Here is a 19,018-nt window from a genome sequence, read left to right on the forward strand (position 1 = left end):
ATTCCTATTCAAATCTCGGAAAAAAATTTCAGATAGAAAAAATTTCAAAAAATTGCCCTTTCTGGTCTTCCAATAAATAGGGTAACAGAATCATAAAACATTCAAACTTGCCGACAATACAGCTACAGGTACTGCCGAAATTACATCTGCAAATTCAGTTGAAACACGTTCTTTAGGGATGAGGATTGTAAACCTTTTGCTACGAGGTATTCATTCATTCTCACCCTCAGTTGTATTCTTATCTATTTTGAAGATGGGAACTCGTTCAGATATTAATTCTTCGGAATAATTTGTTCATATTTATGTGCCTTTACACGTTTGTGTAAAAATTGGGTAATTTTTGTACACTTCGATGATTTTTTCAATAATTTTTTTATTAATATAGGCAAAGATATACAAAAAAAAGTTAGAAAAAGGGATAATAATAGTAACGCTAATTCCAACAGAAATATCTATAGTTCGCTTTTCATCAAACCGGTTACAAAAAATGAACTCATCCAACATATAGGTACATTCAAAGATCATTCTTCTCCTGGAGAAGATGAAATAACGTCCAGTATAATTTAGGAAACTCATATGAATATAATAACCCCCCTTGGGTTCATTATAAATTTGAGCTTTTCAACATCTATGGTACCAACGGAATGGAAAATTGCAACAGTTACTCCTGTGTATAAGGGTGGGGAATTAGCATCCCCCACAAATTATCGGCCCATCTCGGTAATAAACAACTTCTCAAAAATATTTGAAAAATGTTTGAAAAATCGCATTGTAGATTTCCTTGAAAAGAACAAACTGTTCAGTCCGAATCAGTTTGGGTTCAGAAAAGACAAAGGAACAGAGGGTGCAGTATTCGAACTTATAAGGGAAATCCATAACAACTGGCACAACGGAAACAAAACTTTAGCTGTTTTCTTAGATCTTAGAAAAGCATTTGACACTGTATCTCATGATATACTCCTAGAGAGAATGGAACGCATCGGAATCAGGGGCAACGCATTACATCTAATAAAAAATTATCTAACTAATAGAAAACAAAGAACAAAAGTCAATAACTATAGTTCCTATTTGACAGTTGATACCTGTGTACCACAGGGCACAGTTCTTGGTCCGGTCCTTTTTCTCATTTACAGCAATGAAATTCATACCGCAGTAAAGGATTGTCGAGTTCTCTCTTACGCTGATGACACGGTTTTAATTTTTCAGGGTGGGAACTGGCTGGATATTCGTAGGAATGCTAGTAGGGAAATAGAGCTCATGATTGCATGGCTGAATGGAGGCCTATTGGATCTGAATACTTCCAAAACATATTTTGTCGCATTTTTTGCATCAATTTCGGACCAACCTACATTCGACAAACTTAATGTTCACTCAGAAGAATGCCACGTATTGGGGTATTGCCAGGATTGTACTCACATAGAGAAGAGAGAGGGCGTGAAATATTTGGGAGTAGTTGTTGATCAACATCTAAAATGGGACAAGCATGTCAGTTCTTTGTGTGGGAAAATAAGAATGTTATTTCATAAATTCTATTTGCTCAGGGAAATACTCAACAGAAAACTTTTATTGCTTCTATATACTGCTCTTGTTGAATCGATCCTTAGGTACTGTATTGTCGTATGGGGTGGAGCTTATAAAAATTCTGTTCATTCTTTGGAGGTCACACAGAATACAGTGTTAAAAATTCTTTTCAATAAACCGCGACTTTTCCCAACCAATGAATTATATGAGTGTCACCGATTAATGAACCTGCGCAACTTATATTGCTTATGCTCTTTGTTATTCCTCTTAAAAGTAGAGGATATATTTCCAACTCTAGCTCACGGCTACTATACTAGATGTAACATTAGTAAGCATTTGATCATGCCTCTTTATCATAAGAACATAAATCAACGATTTCTCCTTTTCTTGCTGCCGAAAATGTACAATCTGCTACCCACCGAACTGAGAGACTATATGAAAGATAGAAAAGTTTACAAAAGGAGACTAAAAACATTCATTCTTGACAACCCATCATTTTTTAAGAAATTATTTTGACATTGATTAATTAAGTTTCGGGATTTTTTTTCCCATTCAGTGGCTCCGCGTATTCTGTACTCAAGGGTTCCTTGTATTGTCCATTTCTCTAACTGTTCATGATCTAATTTTTCAGAATGTTGAATACCTAAATTTTTGTTTCGGGAATCTCAGCAAACAAACATTGTTTAGGCCAAGTTCCCGAAAATTGTAATTTTGTGATAGAAATTGACGATGAATAAATTATTAATATTATTATTATATTCGACGGAAAAGATGTGAAGTTTGTAGTTCACAACTAATTTTGTTATAAATTCCATTTCGTAACTTGTCTTCTGTTTGAAATATATTAAGGTCGAGTTGTACGAAACAACGTTCATCTGTAGAACAACAGAACTGTTAGTTATTGGTGATCTTAATTCAAAAGAACGGGCGTTGTTCCAACTCATATTGACTGTGGTTCAACCGAGGGTTCAACTGAACGGCGATTTCTAGTGACATTTCTTGGCAGTATCTTGGCATTTGGTGTGACTGTTACGAAAATTGACAGATTACGAAATATGAATTTGAATCATACGTTTCGAATTTTGAAATAATTTAAAATTACGCATTAAATTCGTGAATTATTCTGCCGAAATTGATTTTCAACAGAATTAAGGGAAATTGCGAATAATGCCGCGAAACATTTCACTTAATCCAAATCATATTATATTGATAATTGATGTGTTGAATTTTGATAGGATTGGAAATCTGTGACAATCACAAAACGAAAAATATAACTGAAAACAATGCTGTAATGAGTTCATTACAGCACTGTTTTTAGAACTGTAATGAACTCATTACGATACTGATATAGAAAAAATAACTTCTTTGCTTGTCATATAAAACTTGGTCAGGTTAGGATAATATAAACGTTGTCATATGGAGGATTCTAAAAAATTTGCAAGAACCACAAATTTCACAGCAAGATAATAATAATAATATAAATTTATTTTCATAATCAAAGTACATTCCGAATAGAAAACAAGTCAAAGTACAAAAAGACCTTAAGGATGAAACAGAAAAAAAAATAACAGAAGTAAGTCTCAAATATGGAGGTCGGTATCCAGGTACTCACTTATAGAGTATGGTTCAAGGTTCAGTAGTAGCTTTCGAGTAGCATTCTTAAACTCTCTGAAATCAGATAAGGTTTGAATTTTTTTTGGTAGCTTATTGAAGAATTTGAGGCACATATATTCCACATAAAATGTGTTGTTAAGTTTGGTGAAGAAATATAAGGAATTAATCGAAACTAAGAAAACAGATAAAAACACTAACAAAATAAAAGTTGATTCCACTTTGTATGATCCCCCCCCCCTTTCGGGACCGCTCTTGATTTTGATGTATTGGGGGATACAACTGTTTTAGTTTGATTTTTGTTCTTCTCGAGTGCCTACTTGTTTTTTGTAATTGACGTATCCTACACAAATGTATACAAGGTGTTCCAAATTAAGTCGACACCATTGCCAAGACCGTTATTATTGATGTTAAATGGTCAAACTGGTAGCATTTTTAGTGGCCTTCTTGATGCCGAAAACAAACAGAAAATTGACAGTCGCGTTGTCATAATATTTCATAAAATGATTTTTGTTTCAATGGAACACCCTATATTTTTTCATGCATTTCGATTCGTTATAACATTCTCAACAATATGATGGGGTTGTTGAAAATTAATTTTATTTGGAAGGTTTGTATTAGGAAAAATACAAAACAAATTACAAAATTATTATTACTAAAAATTGATGGTCTTGTTTCGAATATCATTCCAGCCAGGAGACTGAAAAAAGATCGCTATCTGAACGATCTATGCTTTCTCAAATATTTCGATGAATTTTCTATGGTTCTGACGGAGTTGTTAAAAATTAATTTTATTCGGAAGATTTGTACTTGAAAAAATATAATTCTAAATAAATCTTCAACATTTTTTTACTAGAATGCACCCAGTCATTCTTCAAAATTCAAAACAAATTATAAAATTATTATTACTAAAAATTGATGGTCTTGTTTCGAATATCATTCCAGCCAGGAGACTGAAAAAAGATCGCTATCTGAACGATCTATGCTTTCTCAAATATTTCGATGAATTTTCTATGGTTCTGACGGAGTTGTTAAAAATTAATTTTATTCGGAAGATTTGTACTTGAAAAAATATAATTCTAAATAAATCTTCAACATTTTTTTACTAGAATGCACCCAGTCATTCTTCAAAATTCAAAACAAATTATAAAATTATTATTACTAAAAATTGATGGTCTTGTTTCGAATATCATTCCAGCCAGGAGACTGAAAAAAGATCGCTATCTGAACGATCTATGCTTTCTCAAATATTTCGATGAATTTTCTATGGTTCTGACGGAGTTGTTAAAAATTAATTTTATTCGGAAGATTTGTACTTGAAAAAATATAATTCTAAATAAATCTTCAACATTTTTTTACTAGAATGCACCCAGTCATTCTTCAAAATTCAAAACAAATTATAAAATTATTATTACTAAAAATTGATGGTCTTGTTTCGAAGATCATTCCAGCCAGGAGACCAGGAAAAGTGCACTATCTAAACCATCTGTGCTTTCTGCAAAATTTCGTTGTTTTTTCTATGGTTCTGATGGGGTTGTTGAAAATTAATTTTCTCTATTTCTGTATCGTAATGAGTTCATTACAGTTCTAAAAAACAGTGCTGTAATGAACTCATTACAGCATCGTTTTCAGATATATTTTTCGTTTTGTGGTTGTCTATGCTGACTTCTTATCCTATCAAATTTCAACAAACGTCAATAACTGTCAATATTATATAATTTGGGGGTATAGAGAAATGATTTGCTACATATTCGCAAATTCTCATAATTCTGGTAGTGTTAAATCGATTTCGTCAGACATAATTCACGAATTTAATGTGTAATTGTAAATTATGTCTAAATTCGAAACATATTCATATTCAAATTCCGTAATCTGTCAATTTTCGTAACAGTCACACCAACAGCCAAGATACAATACAAAAGTCACTAGGATATATAATCTGAATTTTTCATTGAATTTCGACAATATTTCGCAAAACTCGACTGAAATAGAGAAAATATCGTCTAATACTCGTTGCAGAAGGCAATTCCAACACTCATGCGTTCCAAAACTCGCTCCTTCGTCGCTCGTTTTCGAATTTCGCATTCGTGTTGGAATGGGAGCCCATTCTGCAACTTGTTTTAGAATATACTATTATTTGAAAGATTTGTATTAGGAAGAATATAATTCTAAATAAATATTCAAATTTTTTTTACTAGAATCCACCCTGCCATTTTTCAAAATTCAAAACAAATTATAAAATTATTATTAGTAAAAATTGATGGTCTTGTTTCGAAGATCATTCCAGCCAGGAGACCAGGAAAAGATCGCTATCTGAACCATCAGTGCTTTCTCAAATATTTCGTTGATTTTTCTATGGTTCTGACGAGGTTGTTGAAAATTAATTTTTTTTCGGAAGATTTATATTTGAAAAAATATAATTCTAAATAAATCTTCAAAATTTTTTCACTAGAATGCACCCTGCCATTTTCAAAATTCAGAACAAATTATAAAATTATTTTTACTAAAAATTGATGATCTTGTTTCGAAGATCATTCCAGCCACGAAAATGGTTTTTTTCTGTGACGGGAAAAAAAGTTGACATTTTATCTCTGTTGACAGGTAACAAAATATGACTTTTCACGAAATTACTTTTTTCCCCGGGAAAAAAGTGAGTACTTTTTTCCCGGATATATATTTATCTACATATAGATAAAGGAATAATAATAATTCGACTACACTGATGATGGTTTTTGTTGTTGTGCCAGTTCCGAAAAATATGCCAATAACACTGTCTCCGAGAAAGAAGTGCATGTCTTTTTCATTTTCCATTCCATAAATCTTGAATACGCGGTAAATTTTCCGGGATTTAGCTGGCAATAATTTTCGTGATGTTACTTGCGCTGCTTCTATCAACTCCGGTGGAGTCAGAGAAAACTCGGAATCAGACATTTTTTAACTTTATATTATTCAACAAAATAACTACTAAACAATTATTACTGAGTTCGCAATTTTTGAAACAAATCACAAAATTAAATTGACAGATATTTGATTACTTTGAAGTTTCCCTTAGCAACGCAGGTCTAATTGCAGCTTACTAGTTTAAAAATTCAAATTTCATATCGATAACATTCTGACTTTAATATATTGTAATAATATGTTCTTTCACTATAAAATTGTCGTTTTTCCTGTCACAGAAAAAAATAATGTATTATACACGGGAAAAATATTAGATTTTAGCTCTCGGTTTTTTGTCTCCCTCCGCTTCGCGTCGGGAGACAACATAACCTCGAGCTAAAATCTAATACTTTTTTCCCTTGTATAATAAATAACTATTTTTGGACTCGCAGACTTCCAGGACTCGCTTACGCTCGTCCTGGAATTTTGTCTATTCGTCCAAAAAAACCATATTTTCCGGACTTGTTACGTAAATTACTATTTTTCGGAAGATTTGTATTTGAAAAAACATAATTCTAAATAAATCTTACTTTTTTCATTAGAATCCACCCCGCCATTTTTCAAAATTCTAAACAAATTATAAAATTATCATTACTAAAAACTGCTTTCATATCCAGAGAAAAATTTACCTCAACGAATTGATGAGGAAAATTTGTTAGCTGAAAAAATTAGATCTAAGCTCAAAGTCGAGGATTTTGCATTTCATGATAGCTATATTAATCATAATATCCTATATCTATATGAAGAACAGGAAATAAATTTCAAGTCATTTTGTACTGATCTAATATTCAATAGTACATTCATTTCGCGAAATTATTGGGAATATCCATTGTATCATAAATAACTCTTTTCCACTAGTCTCCTGACCGAAATTAGGTCATCCAAACATTTCTCAGGAATACTGAAAAATACACAAGGAATATTGACAGACGACAAAGGTAAATTAGAGTTGATAAAGCGTTACGCTTGGGAGATGGAGGAATTGGAAGTAAAATGAAAAGAATAAATAGAAAAACCTATTTTATAAGCCGAGGCTTTCTCATCCATCGTATTTGTCTGTATCCCCATATTTTTTCAAGGGGCTTGATAGTACTATACAGGATGGGCAAATTTAGATGTTTTAGCACTACAACTTTTAAACCAAAGGCGATAGAAAAAATCCGATACCCCAATTTCGTTTTTTTTAAATTTTTTTTCATTAATAATTGCAGACACCATACAAAACATAAAAACAAATATCAGTAATTCGCAAAAACAAAAAAAATACAGAATTAATTTTTACTTCATACACTTCTAAGCGGAAAAAATGAAGTAGAGGCAGTCTCAAATTCAATGTTTACTGAGAGCATAGAAATTATTTACCGTTTTAGGTGGACATGCTATATATGACTTGATTTTAATTCAATAGGCACAAAATGAATCAAATCACAGAATAAATGAAAAATATTGATAAAGATACATATAAGGTGTTCAATTTTAAAAATGATTCCATATATTTGAAACATACCTAATATGCTCTCAGTGAGCATCGAATTTGGGACACCCTGTACATGCTCACTCGTTACTGGGACGTGACTAACGTGTATTGCGACAGTTCTGGAGAGATGTTTATCACATTCAGTATATCTAATAGCACTATCTGACTATATCAGTAGGAATCAAACCAAATTACCCCTTTAGTCAACTAGCCCCAGTTCTCCTGTTATTAGCACTTATCATCTAGATGAAATAACTGACAACAATGACATCATAATAAACCACATTTCATTCATACATAGTATACAATAAGTCTGTGGTTTTCAATAGGCCATGCATGAGTGAACGAACGCTCTAAAAGTTATGTTTGAAACTATGTGTATGTACTAGCGACTGTCTTTTTATCTAACATCAAACTTATTCGGCTGTCTGAAACAGAAACAGATGAAGAATATAGGTACTCTATGTTTTTTGGTTTGCATCGAAAAATATTTTTGTAATACTTATCTCAGCCTAATCAGACAATAGTGCATTATAAAATCATTATCATTAGGAAGTGCTGATTAAACTTCAATAATGTTCAAAAATGAATAGGCCGATAGTTATCTGTAATGAAAAAATATTGACATTTATGGCAGTGAAAACCAACAATAAATGTTTAAGGGAAATATCCTAAAAGTTTATCTCCCTTACGAATTAAAACATTTTAAGACTTGAAATTTGGAACAAATACTTTCAGGTTCAAAGCCAATAATAATAATTTTTAATATATGTTCACAATTTTTGCTATAGATACAATACACTGGCACTGGGTGTACTAGCTCTGATTCATTATTGCCCCTATTAACCCTTTGCAATTGTTCAAAACACATTTTCAACCTTAAAAGAAATTTTCATCGTCCACGTTTTGGAATGTGTAGAAATCAAAAATCGAAATAGGTCATAATATGTCTGTATCAAATTTGGTACGAAATTATTTGTTAACAATACAATTGAAAAATTTGAAAAATGTCCTTATCCCATTTATATTGAAATGAATAAAACAGGGTATAATAAACCTGATGAAACTGAATAGTTTCCATAATATTTTTCCACTATAGCGAAATATGTATGTACCTCACACTGGCGACCAGTGGCGACGCCAGCTTTCAAAAACAGGGGTTGCCAAGAGGGGCCGTATTTCTTGGGGGGGGGTTAAAGTAAAGCGAAATTATAGTTCTGCCAATCTTTTAGCCTTAGTATGTCAAATTTTAGGGGAGCCTATGATTCATTCTATTTATGCTGAGTATATATGAAGAAGTAGTTAGTAGTTACTTCAGTTACTTTCCAGTAGTTCCTGTAGTTAGTTTGATATTTACGTTTTCGTTAAAAGAAAAATGGATAAATCATTAATGACTCCAAAGTAAGTCGAAGTAATTATGTATTTAGTGAAATATTCAATATTCATAAAATTGGATAGAATTTTATCGAGGAATTAACTTATTCTTAATTTTTTTTGCAGAAATCCTAGATGCAAGGATGAATCAAGCAATAATAGTAATATTTGCGATGCGTGCAAAAGGGCACGTGAAATCCAGCTTGGGTGGATACAACCAAAAAGGAAAAATTTTATAGCACTCTTGAAAATTAATGAAGAACAAGGGCGAAGTGTAGTTCGACGACTGTAAGTCCATTTTTATTATTTTATATATTTTGAGTAATGAATGATATATACAGGGTGTTTAATTTTTACTAGCACTAGTAGGTAGTACAAATAGTAGATTCCAGTTAGTGTAATAGGTGAAATATTCATATTTATTGGTTCAAATACGGCAATTGTTTGGACATTTGATATAATGAGTTTTATGATATTTTTACAGGTTGTTTCAAGAAGAAATCTTTGGAAATGAAGATGAGGTTAGATCTTCAACTCGTTCCAGAAGGCGAAATTGTGGTGGCTAATATCGGAAGTTAGGGATACTAGATATTAGTTTATGAAGATCATTTATGTACTATTTCATATGTTGATTAAGTTGTTGAAATTTGATCAAGTTTTAGTAAAGATATATTTGTGTGACTGTTACAGAATTTCCGTAATATAAGATTGTTTTGTTATTGATATTATTTGTATGTGATTTGAATGTTAATTAAAAGATTTTTTTGAGAAGTTGATTTAATTTGATACAACATCATCCTACATTACTGTCGAATGCTTTAGAATTTAGTGAGAAGTTATGAATTGACCTGTTTAAAAAAAACTGTTACCAATTATTTTATGAATAATCTGGACAAGAAAAATCCATTTTTTTTAACCTACCAACAGATGAATCACTTATTAAGGTAATATAATGAGAATGAATAAAGTGAAGAAATTGTTATTTGTACCTTTCAAGTGAAAAAACTAGAGTGGTTTAGTTTGAAAAGTTATTAATTGTCTAACTTTTGAGCACAATCTGCTTGTGCAAGTTCACAGTAATGTATTAGACACCAATTTCTACATCAAAATAAGCATTGAAAAAATACTTTTAATGAGTATTTTATGGCTTGAGTCAACTATAGTCATAATAATTGAATACGAATTTAGTGTTCATTTTTCGATGAATATTGAATTTTCAACTATCCTTATGAAATTTAATCTTATGCCTATAGAATACAGAGTAATTCTCTGAGTCTGAGTGGAGTATTATTTTGAATGATTGTTTTATGAAAAAATGAAAAAGCTGTTACGTTGATGACATGTGCTGATAATAAGGAATTCATTTGAATATAAATATAACCTCTTAAAGGAATAAATGCTTCTTGGTGCATAGAAGATCTGTATAATAATTCTTAAAATATCTAAAGTCGTACCTATCACAGTTATAAAAACAAATGTTATACTTTAATTAGGTTTTTACGACCAATTAAATTGGATTTTAACAATATAAGGATTACATTACAAGTTAATTTTCTGACACTAATGGTTGTACAAATGGTACAGTGTATTTAGATGAATTCAGGTACAAAAATATGATAAGAAGAAACAAAAAGGGCTTTACAATTTGGTGATAGGGAGAAATATTTATGGCCATTATGCAGATGTCTAGGATTCCAGGTATTATTTGAAGGCGTTGAATATTTTGGAATATTACAGTTCACTTATTTGTTCAATCATAATTTAGAATTTCTGTTCACTACTTGATTTATAAATTTCAATGGATTCTAAGTATTATTTAAGTCTCCCGCCTTCTTTGTCGTCAATTGTGGGGAAAGGGTGATCATTAGGTATATGCAAAAGTTTGCAAAGATGGAGAATAGCTCATTTCTAGTAAAATTCGATGTCCGTTGAATCTAGTTTCAAATGTATCTATATACTATGCAGGGTGATTCACAAAGACCGTTGGTTAGAATATTTCAAAGAGATAATCTAAGATTAGTACCTGAAATTTTATAGTTACGCTTTGTTGGGAAATATGAATTCTTGGAAAAAAAGATTCGTTCAACTTTCGGTTTCACAGGAAATTATACCAACTTTCAGTTTTCAAATATAACACCCATTTTTTTCATTCATGATCAGATCACTTATTGAATTCTACATTGCTTTAATGATCCATTTGCATATTTTCTCTGAAAATTTATCTGAAATCAATCCTCTAAAATAGGACTATTACAATGTCAATAACTTTGAGATTTTTCTAGTTTTCTTGCTTCTATCAGAAGACATGCTAATGATTCTCATTCATTAATAAAAAATTCAATTGAACATACAGGGAAATACGATTTCAATGTCGAAGTCAGCCATGACCAAACTTCCAAACCAATTTTTTTATTTACTGCTCTGAATAAGTCATTTCCCGCAATGGACAAAAAAATCCCATTTCCCCTAAAAATAGTCTGATTCTCGTCTGATTATGCTATGAGTGCAATATGCTTTAGGAAACTCCGTAAAAATAAAATGCCTAAACAAAACATAGGTATTTTTTTTCCATTACAAAAAATTCTCAACAAATTAGTTATTCAGTTTATCTTTCAAGTGTTTATCTAAAATTCTTGGCCAGTGCTGTTAATTGTTATTATCGTTAAGAAGCTCAAAATCATTTTTCGTCATGAAACGTTATTCGATTAATATTATCTTTGATTTATTTGTGACGTATTGAAAATGGCAGATTACTCGGAAGATTATACCGAGCATTCAACAAAAATTAGTCACATCTACCCCAAATTAAGAAAGGAAAATTTCATATAGATTGAAGGGAAATTTCTGAAAATGAAGACAATGAAGTTAAAACTCTAGGATAACCGCTGGTTGATGTATTTGTTGATTAAATTTTTCACAACTAAAGTATTGAGCGTTGTGACTTATAATGGATATTCCTCCTGGGGGAGATATATCCCCCTTATCCCTTCCCTTGGGTACGCCACTGGAGAGTGTGCCGGATTCAGATACAGCAATTCCAGATGTACCATAATTGTGAAATTGTACAATAATTTTCACGTTAATTCATCAGATGCTGTTGAACCTACCATGATTTCGATAGATTTAATATTCAGCTTATAAATAATTCAACAAATACCCAAATACTGATATTTCGAAATAATCTTGAATCATCTGAGGTAGGAATATACTTTTTTCAGTAGATCTTAGTATGTCTGTGCATTTTGGTGAGTAACCATTAGACAAGAAACACATAATACGGAAAAGCAGTGCTATTGTTTCAATTGTTAGTCCATCTCAAAAAAAAATTTTTCTTTGTCCTGTAATTACATATAGCGTGCCAAAAAGGTAACGTTACTCGTCAATAATTCTTGTAGGAAGAATTATTAAAGAAAATCCTCGCACACGTCGATTTTTCATTTCAAAAGCAATTTATCCTGTGCTTTTTTGAATTTGATATTTCTCCTCCCTACTTAATTTTTTCAAATGGGAATCAAGATTTTGAATTATTTTTCTAATTTTTTTAATGAAAAACGGCATAACCAATTCTACTTTAAGTCACATCGCTGAACAGGTAATCAAATTACCTTTCATTTGCTGTATCCCAATCCGTATATTTCCATCTGAGGTGAATTCAAATAAAAAAGACACAGGATAAATTGCTTTTGAAAATATAAATCGACGGGTGCGAGGATTTTCCTTAATAATTCTTCGTACAAAAATTATTGTGTTACGTGTTACTTTTTGGCACGCTGTATTTGTTTCACAGTAATCACCCCAACCTAACCTAACCTGTACAACAAAAGATCAAAGGGTTTTCATTAACAATTGCAGACATCATTATACAAAACATAAAAACAAATATCATTAATTCCCAAACACAAAAAAACTATAGAATTATTTTTTACTTCATATACTTCTAAGCGGAAAAAATGAAGTAGAGGCAGTCTCAAATTCAATGTTTACTGAGAGCATAGAAATTATTTACCGTTTTAGGTGGACACGCTATATATAACTTGATTCTAATTCAATAGACACAAAATGAATCAAATCACAGAATAAATGAAAAATATTGATAAAGATACATATAAGGTGTTCCATTTCAAAAATGATTCAATATATTTGAAACATACCTAATATGCTTTCAGTGAGCATCGAATTTGGGACACCCTGTACATGCTCACTCGTTACTGGGACGCGACTAACGTGTATTACGACAGTTCAGGAGAGATGTTTATCATATTCAGTATATCTAATAGCCCTATCTGACTATATCAGTAGGAATCAAACCAAATTACCCCTTTAGTCAACTAGCCCAAGTTCTCCTGTTATTAGCACTCATCATCTAGATAAAATAACTGACAACAATGACATCATAATAAAATAAACCACATTTCATTCATACATAGTATACAATAAGTATGTGGCGCATGAGTAATGTTTGAAACTATGTATATGTACTAGCGACTGTCTTTTTATCTAACATCTAACTTCGGCTGTCTGAAACAGAAACAGATGAAGAATATAGGTACTCTATGTTTTTTGGTTTGCCTCGGAAAATATTTTTGTAATACTTATCTCAGCCGAATCAGACAATAGTGCATTATAAAATCATTATCCCTGAAGTGCTGATAAAACTTCAATACTGTTCAAAATGAAAAGGCCGATAGTTATCTGTAATGAAAAAATATTGACATTTATGGCAGGGCAGTGAAAACCAACAATAAATGTTTAAGGGAAATATCCTGAAAGATTATCCTCCTTACGAATTAAAAAAGTATACGACTTGAAATTTGGAACAAATACTTAAAGGTTCAAAGCCAATAATAATTTTTAATATATGTTCACAATTTTTGCTATAGATACAATACACTGGCACTGGGTGTACTAGCTCTGATTCATTATTGCCCCTATTAACCCTTTGCAATTGTTCAAAACACATTTTCAACCTTAAAAGAAATTTTCATCGTCCACGTTTTGGAATGTGTAGAAATCAAAAATCGAAATAGGTCATAATATGTCTGTATCAAATTTGGTACGAAATTGATTGAAAAATTGGAAAAATGTCCTTATCCCATTTATATTGAAATAAATAAAACAGGGTAAAATAAACTTGATGAAACTTCTGAATAGTTTCCATATTATTTTTCCACTATAGCGAAATATGTATGTACCTCACACTGGCTACCAGTGGCGACGCCAGCTTTCAAAAACAGGGGTTGCCAAGAGGGGCCGTATTTTTTTTTGGGGGGGGGGTGTTAAAGTGAAGCGAAATTATAGTTCTGCCAATCTTTTAGCCTTAGTATGTCAAATTTTAGGGGGGCCTATGATTCATTCTATTTATGCTGAGTATATATGAAGAAGTAGTTAGTAGTTACTTCAGTTACTTTCCAGTAGTTCCTGTAGTTAGTTTGATATTTACGTTTTCGTTGAAAAAAAATGGATAAATCATTAATGACTCCAAAGTAAGTCGAAGTAATTATGTATTTAGTGAAATATTCAATATTCATAAAACTGGATAGAATTTTATCGAGGAATTAATTTATTCTTAATTTTTTTTGCAGAAATCGTGGACGCAAGGATGAATCAAGCAATAATAGTAATATTTGCGATGCGTGCAAAAGGGCACGTGAAATCCAGCTTGGGTGGATACAACCAAAAATGAAAAATTTTATAGCACTCTTGAGAATTGAAGAAGAAAAATGGCAGTGTATAGTTCGACTAATGTAAGTCCATTTTTATTATTTTATATATTTTGAGTAATGAATGATATACAGGGTGTTTAATTTTTACTAGCACTGGTAGGTAGTACAAATAGTAGATTCCAGTTAGTGTAATAGGTGAAATATTCATATTTATTGCTTCAAATACGGCAATTGTTTGGACATTTGATATAATGAGTTTTATGATATTTTTACAGGTTGTTTCAAGAAGAAATCTTTGGAAATGAAGATGAGGTTAGATCTTCAACTCGTTCCAGAAGGCGAAATTGTGGGGGCTAATGTCGAAATTTTGGGATACTAGATATTAGTTTATGAAGATCATTTATGTACTATTTCATATGTTGATTAAGTTGTTGAAATTTGATCAAGTTTTGGTAAAGATATATTTGTGTGACTGTTACAGAATTTCCGTAATATAAGATTGTTTTGTTATTGATATTATTTGTATGTGATTTGAATGTTAATTAAAAGATTTTTTTGAGAAGTTGATTTCATTTGATACATCATCATCCTACAAATTTCAATCTTTTTCATGCTTTAGAATTCAGTGAGATGTTATGAATTGACCTGTTAAAAAAAAACCGTTACCCATTATTTTATGAATAATCTGGACAAGAAAAAATCCATTTTTTTAAACTTAATTTTTAACTTACCAACAGATGAATCACATTTTATTATCAAGGTTATATAAAGAGAATGGATAAAGTGAAGAAATTGATATTTGTACCTTTCAAGTGAAAAAACTGGAGTGGTTTAGTTTGAAAAGTTATTAATTGTCTAACTTTTGAGCACAATCTGGTTGTGCAAGTTCACAGTAATGTATTAGACACCAATTTCTACATCGAAATAAGCATTGAAATAATACTTTTAATGAGTATTTTATGGCTTGAGTCAACTGTAGTCAAAATAATTGAATACAAATGTAGTTGCATTGCATTCATTTTTCGATGAATATTGAATTTTCCTTATGAAATTTAATCTTATGCCTATAGAATACAGAGTAATTCTCTGAGTCTGAGTGGAGTATTATTTTGAAGGATTGTTTTATAAAAAAATGAAATAGCTGTTAACCTCTTACAGGAATAAATGCTTCTTGTTGCATAGAAGATCTGTATAATAATTCCTGAAATATCTAAAGTCGTACCTATCACAGTTATAAAAACAAATATTATACCTTAATTAGGTTTTTACGAACAATTAAATTGGATATTAACAATATAAGGATTACATTACAAGTTCATTTACTGACACTAAAGGTTGTAGGTACAAATGGTACAGTTAATTTAGATGAATTCAGGTACAAACATATGATAAGAGAAAACAAAAATGGCTTTACATTTTGGTGAAGGGGAGAAATATTTATGGCCGTTGTGCGTTTCAGGTAGTATTTGAAGGCGTTGAATATTTTGGAATATTACAGTTCACTTATTTGTTCAATCATAATTTAGAATTTCTGTTTACTACTTGATTTATAAATTTCAATGGATTCTAAGTATTATTTAAGTCTCCCTACTTTTTTGTCGTCAATTGTGGGGAAAGGGTGATCATTAGGTATATGCAAAAGTTTGCAAAGATGGAGAATAGCTCATTTCTAGTAAAATTCGATGTCCGTTAAATCTAGTTTCAAATGTATCTATATACTATGCAGGGTGATTCACGAAGACCGTTGGTTAGAATATTTCAAAGAGATAATCTGAGATTAGTACCTGAAATTTTATAGTTACGCCTTGTTGGGAAATATGAATTCTTGGAAAAAAAGATTCGTTCAACTTTCGGTTTCACAGGAAATTATACCAACTTTCAGTTTTCAAATATAACACCCATTTTTTTCATTCATAATCAGATCACTTATTGAATTCTACATTGCTTTAATGACCCATTTGCATATTTTCTCTGAAATCAATCCTCTGAAATAGGACTATTACAATGTCAATAATTTTGAGATTTTTCTAGTTTTCTTGCTTCTATCAGAAGACATGCTAATGATTCTCATTCAATAATAAAAAATTCAATCGAACATACAGGGAAATACGATTTCAATGTCGAAGTCAGCCATGACCAAACTTCCAAACCAATTTTTTTATTTACTGCTCTGAATAAGTCATTTCCCGCAATGGACAAAAAATCCCATTTCCCCTAAAAATAGTCTGATTCTCGTCTGATTATGCTATGAGTGCAATATGCTTCAGGAAACTCCGGAAAAATAAAATGCCTAAACAAAACATAGGTATTTTTTTTCCATTACAAAAAATTCTCAACAAATTAGTTATTCAGTTTATCTTTCAAGTTTTTATCTAAAATTCTTGGCCAGTGCTGTTAATTGTTATTATCGTTAAGAAGCTCAAAATCATTTTTCGTCATGAAACGTTATTCGATTAATATTATCTTTGATTTATTTGTGACGTATTGAAAATGGCAGATTACTCGGAAGATTATACCGAGCATTCAACAAAAATTCGTCACATCTACCCCAAATTAACAAAGGAAAATTTCATATAGATTGAAGGGAAATTCCTGAAAATGAAGAGAATGAAATTAAAACTCTAGGATAACCGCTGGTTGATGTATTTGTGACTAAATTTTTCACAATTAAATTATTGAGCGTTGTGACTTATAATGGATATTCCTCCTGGGGGAGATATATCCCCCTTATCCCTTCCCTTGGGTACGCCACTGGAGAGTGTGCCGGATTCTGATACAGCGATTCCAGATGTACCATAATTGTGAAATTGTACAATAATTTTCAAGTTAATTTATAAGATGCTGTTGAACCTACCATAATTTCGATAGATTTAATATTCAGCTTATAAATAATTCAACAAATACCCAAATACTGATATTTCGAAATAATCTTGAATCATCTGAGGTAGGAATATACTTTTTTCAGTAGATCTTAGTATGTCTGTGCATTTTGGTGAGTAACCATTAGACAAGAAACACATAATACGGAAAAGCAGAGCTATTGTTTCAATTGTAAGTCCATCTCAAAAAAAAATTCTTTTTGTCCTGTAATTACATACAGCGTGCCAAAAAAGTAACGTTACTCGTCAATAATTCTTGTAGGAAGAATTATTAAGGAAAATCCTCGCACACGTCAATTTTTTATTTCAAAAGCAATTTATCCTGTGCTTTTTTGAATTTGATATTTCTCACCCCTACTTAATTTTTTCAAATGGGAATCAAGATTTTGAATTATTTTTCTAATTTTTTTTTATGAAAAACGATATAACCAATTCTACTTTAAGTCACATCGTTGAACAGGTAATCAAATTACCTTTCATTTGATGTATCCCAATCGATATATTTCCATCTGAGAGAAATATCCAATAAAAAAAAAACACAGGATAAATTGCTTTTGTAATTAAAAATCGACGAGTGCGAGGATTTTCCTTAATAATTCTTCGTACAAAAATTATTGACATGTTACTTTTTTGGCACGCTGTATTTGTTTCACAGTAATCACCCCAAACTAGTTAACCTCTACAACAAAAGCTCAAAGGGTTTATTTTTTGAGTTTGTGGTGTTTTTTTGAAGGTCTCCTTTTAAAAATGAATTATCGACCTGAATTTGATTATTTGCATGGACCGTTAGAACTAAAAGCTCTCTCTATATTCAAATTTGAATAAAATATTGTATGTATTTTACAATAGAATATATCAATGACAATTTGGGATAGGCCACAAACGATGTAATAAAAACTCCATTTTTAACTGACACTCCGGGTGACGTCACGAATAGTTTGAGTTAATTTGTTGAAAATTACGAGGCAACCTATCTCAATTATATCCCTTGGGCCTCAGGGCCGGCGTTAGGGGTGAAACAGTGAAGCGACTGTTTCAGGCGCCTCTTTTCGATGGGCGGCAATTTAGCCCGGTTTGTGGCCGCCCTTACACATTTCTGAAAAAATATAGTCTTGATTCTTGAAAACAACATGAGGTTGGTTCTACTTTGCTGCGTTTATCAACATTCCCTGCAATAAAACCTTCAAACCGTCTTTACTAAGCCGCCTGTTCAATAAATAACACATGGCAACCCAACCAATACAAGCAGCATTGCCTATTACCCTAATTGAATGAGGGATGGAATGTATTTCACAAAGACGAAAAGCAACACTTCGAATTACGTGGAAGTTGTTTACACATTCATCATATGGAAAATTCCTACGATTCTGAATTCGAAACTAGTTACTGATAAATGCTAAATGTTTTCAGCGGAATATATGTTTTCGAAGCTTTGCATGCCTTACCGCCCTTTGTATCTTGTGTTGTGTTAGGTAATCTTTCATCGATCATATGTGATCGATTGTGAATGTGAGAAAAGATATATTACTTACGCATTGTTCATCGGCGTCAAAGAA

This window comes from Harmonia axyridis, chromosome 6 (genome assembly GCF_914767665.1).
Source record: "Harmonia axyridis chromosome 6, icHarAxyr1.1, whole genome shotgun sequence".
In the NCBI taxonomy this organism is placed as follows: domain Eukaryota; kingdom Metazoa; phylum Arthropoda; class Insecta; order Coleoptera; family Coccinellidae; genus Harmonia; species Harmonia axyridis.